At 58.9% G+C, this 16,505-nt stretch overlaps 1 long non-coding RNA gene and 1 pseudogene across 2 annotated transcripts; both read left to right on the top strand.

The window, feature by feature from the left end:
• The first annotated feature begins 601 nt into the window (after positions 1–601).
• LOC118526467 (immunoglobulin lambda constant 7 pseudogene) lies at positions 602–3,379 on the top strand (annotated as a pseudogene). The gene is made up of 3 exons (XR_013443117.1): positions 602–665; positions 1,372–1,506; positions 2,920–3,379. The product of XR_013443117.1 is annotated as an immunoglobulin lambda constant 7 pseudogene (transcript).
• A 1,367-nt stretch (positions 3,380–4,746) lies between these two features.
• Positions 4,747–11,529, top strand: LOC118526522 (uncharacterized). The gene is made up of 4 exons (XR_004912662.2): positions 4,747–4,805; positions 7,376–7,422; positions 7,620–7,713; positions 8,903–11,529. It is a non-coding gene; the product is annotated as an uncharacterized LOC118526522 (long non-coding RNA).
• The last annotated feature ends 4,976 nt before the right edge of the window (positions 11,530–16,505 follow it).

The following is a 16,505-nucleotide window of genomic DNA, read 5'->3' as shown; positions in this document are numbered from 1 at the left end:
TCTAGGCCCCCTCCAAGGCCAAGCCAACCCATGAGCCCAGTGCTCGTGCTGGGGGGACCTGCTGGGGCCTCTATGTTAAACATCCAGGGTCAGATTCTGGGAATGGGCTGCCACAAGGTCTCTAAACTGACTCATCGATTTAGGAGCCTAGTGTGGAAGCTGAGCTAGGACACCAATGCACACACACGGGTACAAATGAGCACAAACACCCACGCACACACACGATGGTCACAGAGGCCCTGGCGCCTCTCCAAACCCTGCCATGGTGGGCGTGTCTGGGGGAGGATCAGGAAAGCTACAGTACAGGGGCTACTCGGAAACCCCATGTGGGACGTGAGCAGAGAACACCCAGTCGCCGCAGTGCCCACCAGAGCCAGCCAGTGACAGAGAGAAGGCCAGGGAGATTCGAGTCCAGGATGGAGTGAGACAAGAGACATGATGAGCTCCTGGGGGTCGGGGGGGTGGTCTGGACGGGAAGAGGCAGGCAGACCGGGGAGGACAGCAGCAGTGCCGACCAAGCGTGCCACCGTGTCACAGAAAGAAGGAGGCCAGGCCTACGTGTCCACTGGGTGAGCTCTGCGGGTAACGTCCCCAGGCCAGGATGCAGGTCAAGGCCCTGGGGGTCAGGGCCCCCTCACCACGAGAAGGTCCAGTGCCGGGGTTCAGTATGTGTCCTGCGTGCTGGGCCCACCCTGTGCTAGTCGTGATTGCTGTATGTGGGCATGTGTGATTCTGAGTCAGTTCCGGTGGCCAGCACAGACTCCCACACTGGAGTTCTGGGTGAAGTTGCTAGAAGCCCTGGCCTCCTCCCCACCCACCAAGGGCCCGCCACGTCTATCCAGCTGACATTTAGCCCACACACCCCCACACGGTGACGTCTGACCTCCGCGGGCTCAGGTCGGGGACTAAACACTAACCATCCACTACATCTTCTGGAAGAACCAGCCAAAGGCAGGGATTCTGGAGCTCAGGGCCCTCTGGAGGGAGCTGAATGCTTGTGGGGGGAACATGCTTCTCCACCCACCCACTTCCCATTCCTGACCCCAAACCTGCATGGCCTCTTGTGCTGAGGATGTGGTGACACCCAGGACCCTCTCCATGACTCCCAAGTCTGCAAAGGGGTCCCAGCTCCATCATCTCTGTGTGAAACATGCCTGCCCACCCGTTTCACAAGGACACCCTGACACACAGCTCCTACCTAAGGATGGAGTTAGCTGGGAATTCCGATGCCATAGCCAGACCTTCTCTCCAGCCCCTCACCATGACTGAGGATGGATCACTCTGAACCCTCCATAGACATGAAATTCCAGGTCCCCAGGTGCCACCACCTCCCCCCCCCCGCCCATCTGCCAGACCAGCACCCGTGACAAGGAGGCTGCACTGTGGGCCTCCCGAGCAGCTGCAGGTGGGCCTGGGTCAGGGCTGGAGGGGCTCACAGAGGGTTTGTGTCCGAGGCTGTGTCACAGTGTGCTGTGTTCGGCGGCGGGACCCAGCTGACCGTCCTCGGTGAGTCTCCCCCTTGCCCTCCTCTTTGGGATCCAGGGTACAATTTGGGGGAAAGCCTCTCTCCTTTCAATTTGGACTAGGGCTCAGTCTGAAGGTCTGTGGGGTCTGTACCTTTTGCCCTCTTTGTCTGTCCCTCATGCCTCCACTGTCCCAGCTTGTCAGGTGTCTGTTCAGAGCTGCTGGGGACCAGCCCCCAAACCCTCCCTGATCTACACTCGGGCCTCATTGTGGGTCCAGCTCTCTCCCCACGGGAACCTTTTCCTCTGGACTCGGGGATACTGGGCTCCCCACTCAGGGTCTATTGGCTTCAAGAGTCTGCGGGGAAATGACGGGTGAAGGACAAAGGCAAAGGAGGCTCAGCCTGCCAGCATGGCCATAAGGGGAGGGAAGGATGCTGGGGACCGCTCAGGCGCTGGCTTCTGTCTCTGGGGATCACAGCCAGAGGGCTGCCTGGAACACAGTGAGGAGAGCCTTGGTCTGGGGATCAGGAGGCAAGGAGGGGGAAGCAGGACAAGGGGTCAAGGATGAAGCGAGGACTTCAGAGAAGGGGGCTTCGAGGGCTGGGGACACCTATCACCACGGGGACAGTCAGACACCAAGAACAGGACAGGACTCAGGACAGTCAGGCAGCAGAGGTCCATCCCTTCCCATCCCACCATGGCTGGAAATTCCCTTGAGCAGATACTTGGGTCTGGACTCCCTGAGAGAGACAGGTAAGAGGGACAGTGCCTGCCAGACTCTCAGAAATCCTAGGACGGACAGAACCCCTCGCAGAACTTCATAGACTAGGGAGAACCCCTCAGAACAGACACAGCACCAGCCTCACACCTGAAGGTTCACCTCGCACGAAATCCCTCCATCTGCTGGATTCCCTGGAATCCGGCACCAGGGGCTCAGAGCCCTTCCCCACCCAGCCTCCCTGGGGATGTGGCAGATCCATGGGGAGGTGGGCAAGGCTGGTGTGAAGGAGGGAGGCGGTCTGGGGGCAAGACAACTACATTTCACATGGTAACAGATGCAGCCAGGGACGGATCAGCTCTAGGAAATCCCGGGTAAGGGACCTGGGGGATGTCACACTGAGAATGATGTCCAAGGACAGACAAATTCAGAAGGCAACAGGGTCTCAGGGCCAGTAGTGCCAGTCCTGGGGGCGGACTGGGTGATTTCGAAGGCTATGTGACCTGAGGAGAGATTGAATCCGTGGAGGGGCCCGGAAACTAGAGGATCTGGCACTCAGATTCTCCCCACAGAAGGTAAGTGACCCAACCCGTGGCTGAGCTGACCTCAGGACAGCAAGGGCCACCTGAGGCCCAAGCCAGGGACGTGACACAGCCGTACCCCGACATCAGGACTGAGGTAGGAGCTGACAGAGTAATCCTCTGACCTTGACCTGCCGCCCCTGCATCCCCACAGGTCAGCCCACGTCCGCACCCTCGGTCACGCTCTTCCCACCCTCCTCTGAGGAACTCGGCGCCAACAAGGCCACCCTGGTGTGCCTCGTCAGTGACTTCTACCCCAGCGGCGTGACGGTGGCCTGGAAGGCAGACGGCAGCACCGTCACCCAGGGCGTGGAGACCACCAAGCCCTCCAAACAGAGCAACAGCAAGTACGCGGCCAGCAGCTACCTGAGCCTGACGCCTGCCAAGTGGAAATCATACAGCAGCGTCAGCTGCCTGGTCACGCACGAGGGGAGAACCGTGGAGAAGAAGGTGGTCCCCGCAGAGTGCTCTTAGGTCCCCGACACCCTCCCACACCCAAGGGCGCCTGGAGCCACAGGACCTCCGGGAGGATCTGCCCTCCCACCAGGGTCACCCCAGCCCTTCTCGCTGCACCTGCTCGACACTCAATAAAATGTCCTTTATTCAATCAGAAATCGTGCTCTCTGCTCATTGCGCTTCTAACACTTTGTGCCCTGAACACAACCGTCTTTAGGGGTGAGCATCAATCTTTTGCCTTTGGGGGAAAGGAGTCTGCAAGGGCATCCTCATGGTTTTGGGAGGGCTACTTTGACTCTCACCCACAATGGCCATAGAATATTCCAGAGCAGATCTGAACAGCAGAACCAGGATAGACCATCCTCCCCAATATCTCTTTACTTGCCCTTCTTATGGGGACCACATCAGTCACCAACAGTACCAAAGCCCACTGCTCTTGGTTCCCCATGGACTCCTGGATAATGTCTGAGCTCCTCCCTGGACCGGGAGCCTCACCATCTGGTACAAACCCCCCTCAGAGATGTTCCCTCTCCTTTCCTTTATGCCACCACTCATTGCCATGTTTGCTCTGGTTTCCTACCCCATATGGGCATTCCCTATCGTCACAACCTAGAGCATGGGGGACCCCCTGCTCCTGCCTCCCCAGTGACACTGTCCTGTGCCCCTCCCACATATGTCTCGGTCACACTCACTACAGGACCCTCAGTCCCTCGACCCTAGCATTCAATCCCATGCTCCCACTGAGGGCTCCTCCTCCCACGTGTGTCATGGGGGCCCCAGCTGTATTCAAGGTCCTTGGGAGGCAGGGACCCTGTAGAGTCCAATCCATCACTGACCCACCACAAGCACTAACCCAAAATGTCCATGCGTACTCACTGTCAATGTCAAGTTTACGTTCTGGACTGTGCCCTGGACAACTGTGGGCTGTGAACTGGTTCACCTTCTTAGGAGTTGGGAATGGGCCCTGAGAACCAGGAAGACTGCCGTGCGGGGAGCTAGCTCAGGGTGGCGGGTCCAGGCTCCGCGTCCTGCACACAGACTGGGCATGTACACACGCACGACCAAGTTGCATGCACACGCTAGTACACACACGTACATGCTATTGCACGCACGGCTGTGTGGGGCCTGTGCCTAGGACGTGTGGTAGCATCCAGAACCCTCCACGGGCCTCAGCTCAGCAGAGGTCACAGGCCCCATCATGTCTGTGTTGGAAACAGGACTGTCAGTTCTTCCAGGTGACATTCCCCCAGCAAGCCGAGCCACAGACCGAGCTCCTTCCAGGAAGTGACCTGGGATGTGATATGTCACTCAGACATTCCCTCCTACCCCTCCATGGCTGGGGATGCGGGGAAGCTCACCCCACAAGGAACTGAAGATGCGGGGGGAGGGGGCCCCCTCTCAAGCTCCCATGGGCCAGACCAGCCCCCACAAAGAGGAGGCTGGACTTTGAGCCTCCCAAGCAGCTGCAGGTGGGCCTGGGTTTGGCGGGGAGGGGGTGTGCTGCCGGGGGTGACCGAGGGTTTGTGTTCGAGGCTGTATCACTGTGTTATGTGTTCGACGCAGGGACCCAACTGACCGTCCTAGGTGAGTCTCCCCCTTTCTCTCTCTTTGGGGACCAGAGTGATATTTGGGGGCATTTTTCTCTCCTTACTGTCCTGACTGCTCCTGGGGTCTGAATCGCTCTGGCATTCTGGGAACTTCACCTTCTTGTCTGGCCATCTCACCCCCTGTAGCCTATTCCTGCTCTGAAGCACCTGGTGGGGACAGGATGGGCCAGTTCCAGTGACCGCCCCCTCCACACCCCTTCCCGCTGTGACTCAGAGCTGCTTCTCCAGTTGACATCTCCTCTGGCCTCTGGGATAGTAGGAATCTTCAGTTTTCCTTATGAGGTAGTTTCATTCTTACCCAGAATAGCCCAGAGAATATTCCAGAATAGAAGGTAGGCCAGCAGGACAGGACAGCCCATTCTCTGCTCCCTCCCTATATTTCTCCTTCTTGCGTGGACCATGTCCACCCCGAGCAGTCTTGGGGCCCATTGTCCATGGTTCCCCATGGCCTCCAGGTTAATGGCTAAGCTCCTCCCTGGAATCCTGGGGTCTCACTGGCTGGGACTGTGAGGCAAGAAGCCTCTCCTTGGAAGGGAGGAGAGCCTGAAAGATAGATACCGTGTTAAAGACAGACAGACCAAGCCAGCCAGACAGAAGCCCTATATGAAGATACTAGGGAGAGTTACCTGAGGGGGAACTCAGACCGATGCTGGAGGACGGATGGATTTCTCAAGAAGCTCTAAGATCTCAAGGCTGATGCCAGCCAGGAACAGGGCCGCTCAGGGGTGGGATGGCGAGTTTTGAGGACAGGTGAACCTGCAGAGGGACTGAGACCAAAGAGGGTGCCAGGGCTCCCCTGATTCGGGCATTGGGATGCTCCCGACAGACCTGGGGGGCTTTTGCCAGGGCTCACACCTGTCATCCCCAGCCCTGCTCCCAGCACCCAATCAGCTCTCAATAAAATGTCCTTTTGTCAATCAGAAATCATGCTCTCTGCTAATTTTTTTTTGGTCTCATATTTAATTTGCAGCCTCTCCAGGATTCTCAGGGTGAGATGCATGGGATCCTAGGCACCCAGTAGGAAAGTAGCCCAAGAGGAGAGGCTTACAGTCTCCCTGGGGCATCTCCCAGAAAATTGGCCAGGATATGAGGAGTCTGGTCACTAGAACCTCAGTCCCTCTGTCCTGTCCTTCCACCATTCCTCCTCCAGCACAGAACCATGCCCACTCCCTGCTCTCTCTGGTCGGAGAGGCCATGGCTGGTGACCTCCAGATAAGCCCTCCCTCCCTGACCTTGTGGGGACCCCCTACACCCTGGTGTCCTCTCTTTCCTCAGCCTGGAAACCTTGCTCTGGCCTGGAACCCCTCTGCTCCTGGCCCTCGCCCCCCATATGCCCTCCTCCCCCCCACCCCGCCCAGCTCAGCTTCTGCCCACCTTTACCCCCTCCCTGTCGCTCCCTCAGGCTGGACCACCCATGGGGTCCAGGACACCCCAGTAGCTCGGCTTCACAGCCTCTTGAATCTGGGGGCCACTTCGATTCCTCACCGGATGGCAGGCTCAGAGATGTAAGAGGAATAGGAGGAAGCCAGGAAGGAAACTGTCGCACAAAAGGCCTGCCGGGGGGGTTGGGCACCAGCAAAATAAGCTCTGAGCTCCCCAGGAACCAGTGCAAGGAGGGAAATAGGTGCCCCACAAGTTCTCTGGAAAGGACACCCTGCTGGAGGGAAACTGGTGTCTCAATGCTGAGGCCAGGCGTCTTGTACCATAATAAAAAGTGGGGACCTGTTTCACCCGAGGCCTCCCCTTTGATGGGACTCGGGCTCTCACACGCACACATATAACCACCCGGCAGCCTCAGGTTACGGCAATGACCATGAGGACGCTACCGCTGCTTCTGCATGGGGAGCCCCCCCGCCCTGTGTTCCTGTCTCCGTTACCACCAGGCCACCATGGCCCCGCGGGGAGGGGATGGCTACCTACTTACAGTCCCCTGATTTGGCCCAGTGCGGCCCAGCCAGGCAAGCTCCTGCCCCTGGATCCAGAGTGGACCCTTGGCGCCAAGTCACAGCGCCCTGCACCCACTGCGCGTCCAGCCCACTCCCCCTCTGCCTGATGGCCCCTTGGGTATTCGGGGGCCTGTGCGCCACTGTCCCGCTCGTGCCCCAGCTCTGCCAAAGAAAGATGGGAAACCGTCTCAGATGTGTGGCTCAGAAAGTCACCTGCCATCTTCTGGCGGAGGGGAAGGCACCATTTATTCCAAATTCACTGGAAGTCACTGGGAAAAGCAGGGTCTATCTGGGGACTTTCTGGGTGGCGCTGTGGGGCTCCGGGGGCCTGGGGTTCCGGCCACTCTAGGACATGAGGGGTGGCGAGTGGACCCGGCCCCAGCACCCTCAGCCCTTTGTGCTGGGCCGCTGGGCTCCCGCTCCCCCCTGCACTCTGGGGGGCTACAGGGGGTGGGCCAGACATGTCACCACTCAGTGGCGGCCACACCAAATGTCCTGGGTAAGTCGCTCCCTTGGCTCCTTGCATTCGTTCCCTGTGTCTGCTGTCACAAATCACCACAAACTTAGCTCCTGAAAACAACACACACTTATTCTCTTACAGATCTGGAGATCAGAAGTCTGAAATGGGTCCCGAAGGCAGAAATCAAGGTATCACAGGGCCACTCTTCTGGGGGTTCCAAGGAGGATCTGTGCCCATGTTCCTGGGCTTGTGACACCTCCTTCCTTCTTGTCAAAGCTGTAGTGGCATGTCCAAGTCTCTCCCTTTCTCTCTGACCTCTGCTTCCATGCCACATCTCCTATCTCTCTCTGAACCCCGCCCCCCCATTGCATCCCTCTTCTCTTAGAAAGACTGTACCTGGGGCCACCCGCATAATCCAGGATCACCTCCCCACCTCAAGGTCCTTAATTCCATCACACCTGCAAAATCTCTGTTGCCAGGTAAAAGAACAGGTTCGGGGGTTAAGACTTGGACAACTTTGGGGGCCTTATTCAGCTGACCACAACTCCATTACCCCATTCCCGGGGGCGGGGGGCTAGGAAATTTCTCCCATGTTCCTCTGCATCCTGGCCACTCCTGGGGCCTCCTCAGCACAGGCTCACCCCCCTTTTTCCCTCGCCTCCTTCAGCCCCTTCTCTTCCTGGGGTCACAGGAAAGGAACTTTGATTTTAGCTACGGTTTTGGGGCATTCCTTCCAGGTGGTCCCCAGCTAAATGCTCTCTAGGCCTTACCTATCACCATCTTCTGCACTTGGAGGAAGATCCTATTATGATCCTTGTCCTATATGGAAACACCAAGGCCCAGAGTGACTTGCCCAAGTGACTTGCCTAAAGTGAGCGACCTACCCAAGGTCACAGCAGGGAGTGAACCTGGACACCCCATCACCACCTACTCCAGATCTCAGCTCCTGACCCCGGGCCCCAGGCCACCATCAGCACCCTGCCCATCCCAGCCAGGCCCTCCTGATTTGTCCAGCTACCTCCCTGGAGAGCTCTGAGCCCCCATGAACTCAGGTCCCTGTCCCAGGACCCACGGCCTAAGGGGATAGAGGTGTGGGGGCCAACGAGGGACTGAGGAGGACAGACCCTCAAGTCAGAGTGTGTGGATTCCTCATGCCCCTTCACCTTCCTCTGGGTGAAAAATCAGGGGAGGGGCCAAGAGAGGGGCCAAGAGAGGTCTCCTCTTGGAGACCCCACCTCAGTCTCAGTTCTGGAAGGTGAGGGTCACAGCAGGGCTCACCCTTGGTTGCCCCAGCACCAAGAGAGTCAGTCCCTGGCAGTTGGCTTCTCCAGCTCGATCCCCCAACTCCCTCGTCCCAGCTGCTCCCCCTCAGGATCCAGGGATTCTCTGTAACACCTTCAGTCAGGGGGATGATCTCGAGGGAAAAACACACTAAACTCTTGGCATGGGGGTCTGGGGGGAGGGGGTCCAGTGCCAAGCACAGCAGCTGCCAAATGGCACCGTTGACTCAAGCGGCATGCTCCAGGTAGCAGGCCAGGACAGCACAGACCCGGACAGGTGAGGACACCGGGCCACTTTCCAATCTGTTCTTGACCCCCACCCCACCCCGTCCACTTCCACCCCTGCCCTTTCCTGCCGAGGACCTTCCGGGGTTTCCATTTCCTCCAGGATTGGTCTGCTGCCCTGAGATGTCACCAAAGCTCCAGGGGAAGGTGCAGAAGGGCATCCAGCAGAGGAGATGGGACTTCTGGAACCCTCAGACCCCAGGATGGACAGACACCCTGTGAGGAAGTATGGGGCCTGGGGGGTTGGGGGGGCAGGGAGCGGAGTGCAGGGCTTTGCCCTCTGGGACCCACCTCCCGAAAACTCCCCCACGCATCCCCCCAGTGAATGCCAGGGACACCCATTTCCCTGAGGTCACTACAACTGCATGCCACTCCAGTCCCTTCCCCCTGGCCCTGCCTGGTCCGGCTGCAGCAGTAAGTCAGGGCTGCCTCAGGGCCCCCGCTCCATCTCCATCACAGGGCAGTCTCTTAGGCCCAGCACCAGCTTTCAGGCCTCCACATCTCCACGTGAGGAGCCACTGTCCTTGCCAATGGCCACGACAGGACCACAGACATGATCCCGGGGGAAGAAGTAACCCCGGAAGTAAGGAAATGCCTGGACTCGGGGATAACCCATCTATGACCCAACAGACTCTTGAGGATTCTATTTCCCAATCAGAAAATAATGGAGCGTCTGGGTGTGGACCCATCCTCTAACAGATTGTGTGGGAAAGGCCCCCTAAAGCTGGGTCACTGGGCACTCCATCAGGGCCTCTGACCTCTGACCTCCCTCAGTTATTGGGCATCCCCAGTAGCTTCCAAGGCACTTGGTCACTCCAGAGTAGACCATCTGGAGCCCCAGTCTGCCCCTCCAGGCGCCCCTGCCCCATGCATGCTCTGACCCTCCAGGATGGCACATCCAGGCCAATCCACCTGCCAGTGACCTTTTCCTGTCCTTCTGGCCATAAACTTACTCTTTCTCCCACCCCCAGAACTCATCTTGGATGCCACCTTCTCTCCTGTTGGCACCTACCTCTCCCCTGCGCCCTACTCCAGGGCTCCATTGTCCCCCTTTACCCTGTCTCAAACTAGGTGGTCTCCTGTCACCCCAGCTATCCCCTGCATTTGCCAGGGCACCAATGGCCCTCAGGTGCCCTGATCCAACGGTCTCCTCACTGTCTTCCTCTCTGCCGACCTCTGGGCAGACTTGAGCACTGCACACCATTCTCCCCGTCTTGAACTCCTCAGGCCCCCAAGGCCCAACTCCTGAGTCCTCTTTTCTGTCCTCTATCCTCCTCCACCCGCTTTGTTCTGGTGTCACCCGTCAGGGCCATGGGGAGCTGGCCCCTTCGGCTACTCTTTCGTTCTCTTTGTAAGTCATAAACTGGATCTAAAAAGGTCTTGTTTTTTTACCAGCCCAATCTCCCAGCCTGGCCTTGGGCTCAACAAGCCAACCAGGCTGCTGACCTCACTCCGGATGGTGGCGCCCTGCTCTAGCAGAGCCCACCAACCCAAGTCAGCTTGACGCGGGACGCCCTCCCTTCATCCCTTGGTCCGCACCTCCCTTCGTCCCACAGATGCTTGACTGGGGGCCGGGCCCCTCCACGACTGCTGCCCCGTGGTGGGACTGTCCCCTGCTCTGCTGAGGTGTCATCCCACCGGCCATGTGGACAGTGACCCACGCTTGGGACTGAAGCCTGACACTCTTGACCTGTATGATTCCCAGACCACCCCAGCAGGCAGGTGCTAATACCCCCCTGCACACACACCTTAAGGATGAGGAGACACAGGTTCCCAGAGGCATCCTGAAGGCTCTGTAGGACTGAGTTCCTCATTCTATATTGACTCAAGGTGGGCAGGAGGCAGGCAGGACGGGAGTCATGGGAGGACTCTCTGAATCCACAAAGCAAGGCAGGGACTGGTGTTGTGTACCCATTTCACAGATGAGAGAATTGAGGCTCTCGCGGTGAGATGGGCAGGGGTACTGCCAGGGTCACATGGCTGGTTGCTGCTGACTTGCTCCCCAGACTCTTTCCACAGCAGCTCAGCCCAACATGACATGTCATTCATTCATTCATTCATTCATTCACACAATCCTTCATTCAATAATCCCTCAAGCGAGCGCCGCTGTGGGCCAGGGCTAGGTGCAAGGGACAAGGACCACGTGCCCAGGAAGAGCTCATATGCTGCAAAGAAACGGCTGTGGAGACTGCCACTGACCCCCACCCTCATCCCTGAGCCCCCCACATCAGCTCCCAGCCCAGGGAGCATCTGATGCAGCAGATTCTGCTCACTTAAGATTGAACCAACAGAAACATCAGCAGGATGCCGTCACAGTCCCTCATGGACACTTGGAGTCCCAGTTAGGGCTGTCATAGCCCATTTCACTGAAGGTCACTGACTATGAGGATCGCACTGGGGCTGCCTTGCCCAGCTCAGAGCAGGGTCATCCCTCCCTGGAAGGAGTGATGGCCCCAGGGCACCAGGCAGGCAGGTCCACGCAGGATGGAGAAGAGTGACAGGTCTGGGGAGGGGGGCTTGACCTGGCCCCACCCTGCCTAGCTACAGGACCCAGGGCAGCCTCTTCCGTTTCAGGAGGCCTCCTTTCTGCTGGAGGCCTCGGCTGAAGGACTGGACTGGGACTGAGTCAGATGGGGGAGGGAAGCTGTGACTTCCTTCTCAACCCAAAAGACAGTGCCCAGAATAGCCTCAGGCAGGGGAGGGCCGAAGGGAGGGGAAGAGAGGTGTCAGCTCAGGGCCCTGGGGGAGGGTAGGAGAGGGAGGTGACAGCTGAGGGCCCTGGGGGAGGGGAGGGAGGAGAAGGAGAGGTGTCAGCTCTGGGCCCTGGGGGAGGGGAGGGAGGGGAGGAGAGGTGACAGCTCAAGAGTATGGGGGAAGCCTAGTGCTCCTACTGAGCTGAGCTAAGTGACTCCCCCATCTGCCCAGCCCCCATCTGAGCCTGCACAGGCACCAAGACCTGCTTCCCAGCCCAGCCTGGGCGGGAGGACACCCTAGTCCATCACCCACTGGTATTCGCTGAGCCCAGCAGCGGTGGGAATGGGATCAGACCCCAGCCTGTGTCCTATGGCGATATAGACACTCACCAAGAAACGCTCATTTCCCAACACAAAGATCCAAACCTAGGTTTCCAGGCACCTGGAAAATACAGCTTCCAGGGGCGTCAGTCAGCTGCCCCCTGGAATGCCCATTGGCTTTAGCGACACAGGACATAGCACAGTGACAAGTCCGTATCTCAGAGTGGGTTCCCCTTCACCCTCCCTCCCTTCCCACACAGCAGTGTCCTCTCCAGGGCCTCTGTGGCCCCCATCAGGTTCTGCATCTTCCTATGTGATCCCACATCTAACCTCCCACGTGTGGCTCCTGAACAGGACATGCGGGAGGAAAGGTGGCCCTGACCGCATGCACAGGAGCGTCTCAAACCAGCATCCGCAGAGTTGGCCAGGTCTTTCCCAAACACACTGCTGTCCAATGTCCCCAGGGGCACCTCACACAGGACCCCTTTGTGAGGACTCACTCCCTCTAGGGTGATCTGGGAGAACCTCTGCTCCCGTTCAGACAGCTTGAGCAATTGCAGATGCCCACAGATGTCACAGAGGGTAATGGGGTTGGGGCAGGGCCAGTTTTTCTAAAAAGCCGGTTGATCACTTGGGACTACAGCAAACCTTATTTGGCCAGGAACCCCATAAGTGCCAGTCACCCCAAGAACAGAACACCTGTGCCTAGCGCAGGGTGGGGGGGTTGCGGGGGACCTGTGTTCTGGATTTTCCTGGACATTCCCAGTTCGGGCCTGTGTCCCGGTGTAATTATTAATAGCACTCCTTCCACTCCCAGAAATGTCCCACTTTGGATGGTAAATTTTGATCATCTGAGCCCGTAACTGTTTGCTGAAAAACTGAATGATGCTCCTTATGATGAGTTATAATGGGGGGGGGGGCTAAGGCCAGCCCCAGGCCCCGCGGTCACGCACGCCACACTCCCGCAGCACAGCCCCGTGCCTTGGCAGAGGCACCACGATGGGACCCGCAGTCCCCCAGCTGACCTCACCAGGGGCCACACCTGGTGGTCACCATGGGGTTCCTGGTCTCCGTGGGCTCCACCCAGAGCCCCCGGGTGTGAGCTCACACCAGCCCAGGCCCTGAGAGACCCGAGTGTGACCCGGACTCTATTTCCCACCCAATGACAGTACAGTGTGTGTGGGGACCAACAAGGGGCGGGTCCTCTGGCAGCCCTGTCCCCAGGAATCCAGCAGGAATCAGGGAGAATGTCTTGAGGAACCAGAACAGGGCCCAGGGACAGGGCTGGGTGACTTCTGTCACAGAGCTGGGGTCATCCAACGCCCCTGTGTCCACTCTAGGGACAGAGTAGCTGATGGTCAGCATGACCCACCAGGGCACACCTTTGTTGTCACACCCTCTTCCTGTGGCCACATGAACGCCCTTGACTTGACCCCAGGTCCCTCCTCCTCTTCAGCGTCCAGCCCAGGGCATCTGATGCCAAGGCTGACGGCCACTGAGGGGCCACTGAGCATCCACTGTTCCCCTTTGCTTTGTGGTCCGGAGCCTGGACCAGCCATGTGTCCTCACCAGGTGCCCATCCTTCGTGGGGAGATGTGGGGTCTCCCGACCACCCTGGGAAGAGAGAGGAAGCTGCGGCCAGACCCAGCCTGACTCCCAGCAGAGGGCAGAAAGGCTGCCGTGGGCCAGGCGGTGGGGCGCGGCTCTCTGAGGGAAGGGGTGTTGGGCCCGGGGCCGCAGGGCTGGAGAAGGTGGGACCCCAGACCAGCCAGGGGAGCCCCATCCTCAAGGGTCCCTAGTCAGACAGGGGCTCCAACTCAGTTCTAGTGTGGACTGAGGCCCAGCATGGATGTGGCCTCGGTGTAGACATGACCCAGAACAAAGTCACCTGCTCAGCATTTCTCCCCTGGGCACCTACTATGTGCAGGCCCATGGCAAGGGCAAGGCAGGCGCGGCCCTGCTCAGAGCACTCATGTTTGGGGGGGATGGAAACAGGCCTAGCAAGTACATGGACAGTATGGCGCAGGAGATGGAGTTTGCCCCTTGGAGAAAATAAAGTGGGGTGAAGGAGCCAGGCGGCATCAGGCCGGGGTCTCCCACCCACGCAGCTGGAGGCCAGGGGCCAGGAGGAGCCCTGACTGGGGGCCGGGTCCCCGTAGCTGGGATTGGCTGCTTGGGGCCTCAGTTTCTCTTCTGTGCAGCCTGGTTGACGATAATGAAACCTCACCCCCGGAGGGAGGGGAGGGACAATCAGATGGAAAATGGATGTTTTGTTTGTCTCTGTGGTTGTTGTTGCCCTTATCGTTGGGCTGTTCCAACCCCAGCCAGCCTCAGGCCAGCACCCCGGCCCGCGGCTGGGCTCCCCACAGGCCTGGCACCCTCACCGCAGTGCAGCTGGCCTGGTGAAACCAAAAGTCTCTGATGCCCAAAATAGCTGGGGAAACCCAGACCGGCCCCAGCCCCAGTAGCAGGTGCCTCTACCTCTCAGAGGGGCAGGGGTTCCAGCTCCAGAAGATTCCAAAAGCCCAGCTGGAAAAGGGGCCTGCATCCCAGCATCCAGGCCGCCCAAGCCCCTGTGCCCAGGCCTGAGCCGGGCAGGGTTCAAGATCACAATCAACATCAGGAGCAGTATTCTCTCCCAGAATACTGTGTTCATGTCAATCCTGCCCCCTCCTTGGGATGCCCCATGAACCTTCCTAAGTGCCATGCATGGAGCTACAGATGACTGTGGGAGACGGCCGGACACTTGTTGCTCAGAGGGCCCCTGAGTGGGCATGGCTGGTCAGGGCTGGATGTGGGACACTGGGTCACACCTCACCTGCTGCTCCCAGACCTGAAACTCTGGGGACTGGGCCAGAGGCAGGGGCGGAGGGGTGGGGATGTAGACCCTCCCAATTGTTGCCCTGGGAGTCCAGGGTCTGGGTAGCCTGGAAGCACAGCTGTCCCTCAAGAGGCCTCATGGGGTCCTTCTTCAGTAGTCAGGACCTCAGATCGGTCAGTCACTCATCTATCTGTCCATACATCCATCTGCTCGTCTGTCCATCCATTCATCATCTATCCACCCATCCATCCACGAAAGCTTTCTGGGGGCCTGGCCTGTGAGGGGCTCTCAGGGGCCCATGTCCTAGGAGAGGTGGGACTGGTCTAGCCAAGGTCAAAGTGAAACCTGGAATGTACTTGCTTCACCTTTGGAAGAGGGGCTTCAGGTACCATTCACTGCCGAGTCTGGCCCTGTACTGGGGCCCTGTACTGGGAGCTAGGTCTAGATGCCAGGGGCAAAAGTGGCCAGCATGGTGAGGTCCGATGCGCCCCACCTAGTGGGTAACCAAACTCCCCAAGCTCCCTCCCACCCCCCATTATAGGCCTTCTTGATCCACCCTCCAGGCTGACCTGCCCTACTCTCCTCTCCACCACCACCCCCGCCCCCATCCTTCTCCAATCAGAGAGGCTCCCAGGACATCCCAGGGCTCTGAGGTCTTTGGTAGGAGTGGAGGATGGGAACCCAGTACCCAGCATAGTTACCCCCAAAGATGGTAAATCCCTTCCACCAGCTCATTCTTGGGGGGCACCACCAGTAACTCCCCCAGCCTGGGGAAGCCAGGAGCCAGGCCTACTGGCCTCGGCCATAACACCATGTCACCTACACATGAGATGTGAAGTGTCCCATGGGCAGGCCTGGGGCAAGTGCCCCTGCTGATGAGCCCAGGGGAGTGTGGCCCTCACCCCAGCCATGGCCAATCAGCTCATCAACCACTGCTCACTCACACCACCCCTCACCTGCCCCACAATAGGCACATACATGCCTGGCCCAGGCCTGGGGGTGAAGCTAAGACAGTGGACACTCATCCCTGCCCAACCTGGAGCTCACAGTGCAGATGAGACTCTCCTCCCCAACGAACATTAGTGGAGAAGACAGGGACTGGGGGGTTCTGGGGGTCCTGCACAGTAAGCAAGGGTGGTCTGGCAGCAGCAGTGACTTCGGTAACCTCAAAACAGGACCTGGGAGCCAGACCCCCAAGGCTGGAAGGACAGAGGTAGGGAGGGCATCCTGGGGGGGGGGCAGCATGAGCAAAGGCGCAGAGGGGGACCGTAGCACCCCTCAGCTGGTGCTCTCCAGCCCCACTGAAGCCCCCTGACTCCTCCACCTTGAAGACCCGAGACTCCTGTCTTCCATGCCGCCTGGCCCGCCATCCTGCTCACCACCCAGAAAGCCCTTGGATTCTGTGCCACGCAGCTGGGTCCTGCCCTGGGGAGGAAGGAGAATCAGACCCAGACAGTGACCACGGGGCAGGGGATGCTGGAGAGCCGGCCAGGGCGGGGTCGCAGGGGCATGCAGGAGTTCTCCGGGGTGGACGAGTGGTCAGTGCCGCACGTAGGGGACAGCAGGGCGAGGGCCTGAACGCGCATGCTGAGCCCAGCCGGCAGACTGGAGTGTGCAGAGCCCTGGAGCCTAGCAGAGGGGCAGGGGCAGGGCCCTGAAGGCCTCAGCACTGACTAGATCCTTGATTCCAAAATCAACTGATCCCTGAGACCCTAGTGAGTGGCCTATTGTCCCTGTAGCACTTACAAAACATGGGGACACGTGGTATTCAGCTGAGCCACTCAGGGATTCTGTGAGGCTGACAACCAGGATCATCATCCCATTTCACTGGTAGGGAAACTGAGGCTCAAAATGGTTAACCTCCCAGAGTG

The sequence above is a fragment of the Halichoerus grypus genome, chromosome 13, assembly GCF_964656455.1.
Source record: "Halichoerus grypus chromosome 13, mHalGry1.hap1.1, whole genome shotgun sequence".
Classification (NCBI taxonomy): Eukaryota; Metazoa; Chordata; class Mammalia; order Carnivora; family Phocidae; genus Halichoerus; species Halichoerus grypus.
The sequence above is the reverse complement of the archived record's forward strand: the minus strand, read 5'-3'. Positions and strand labels throughout refer to the sequence as shown.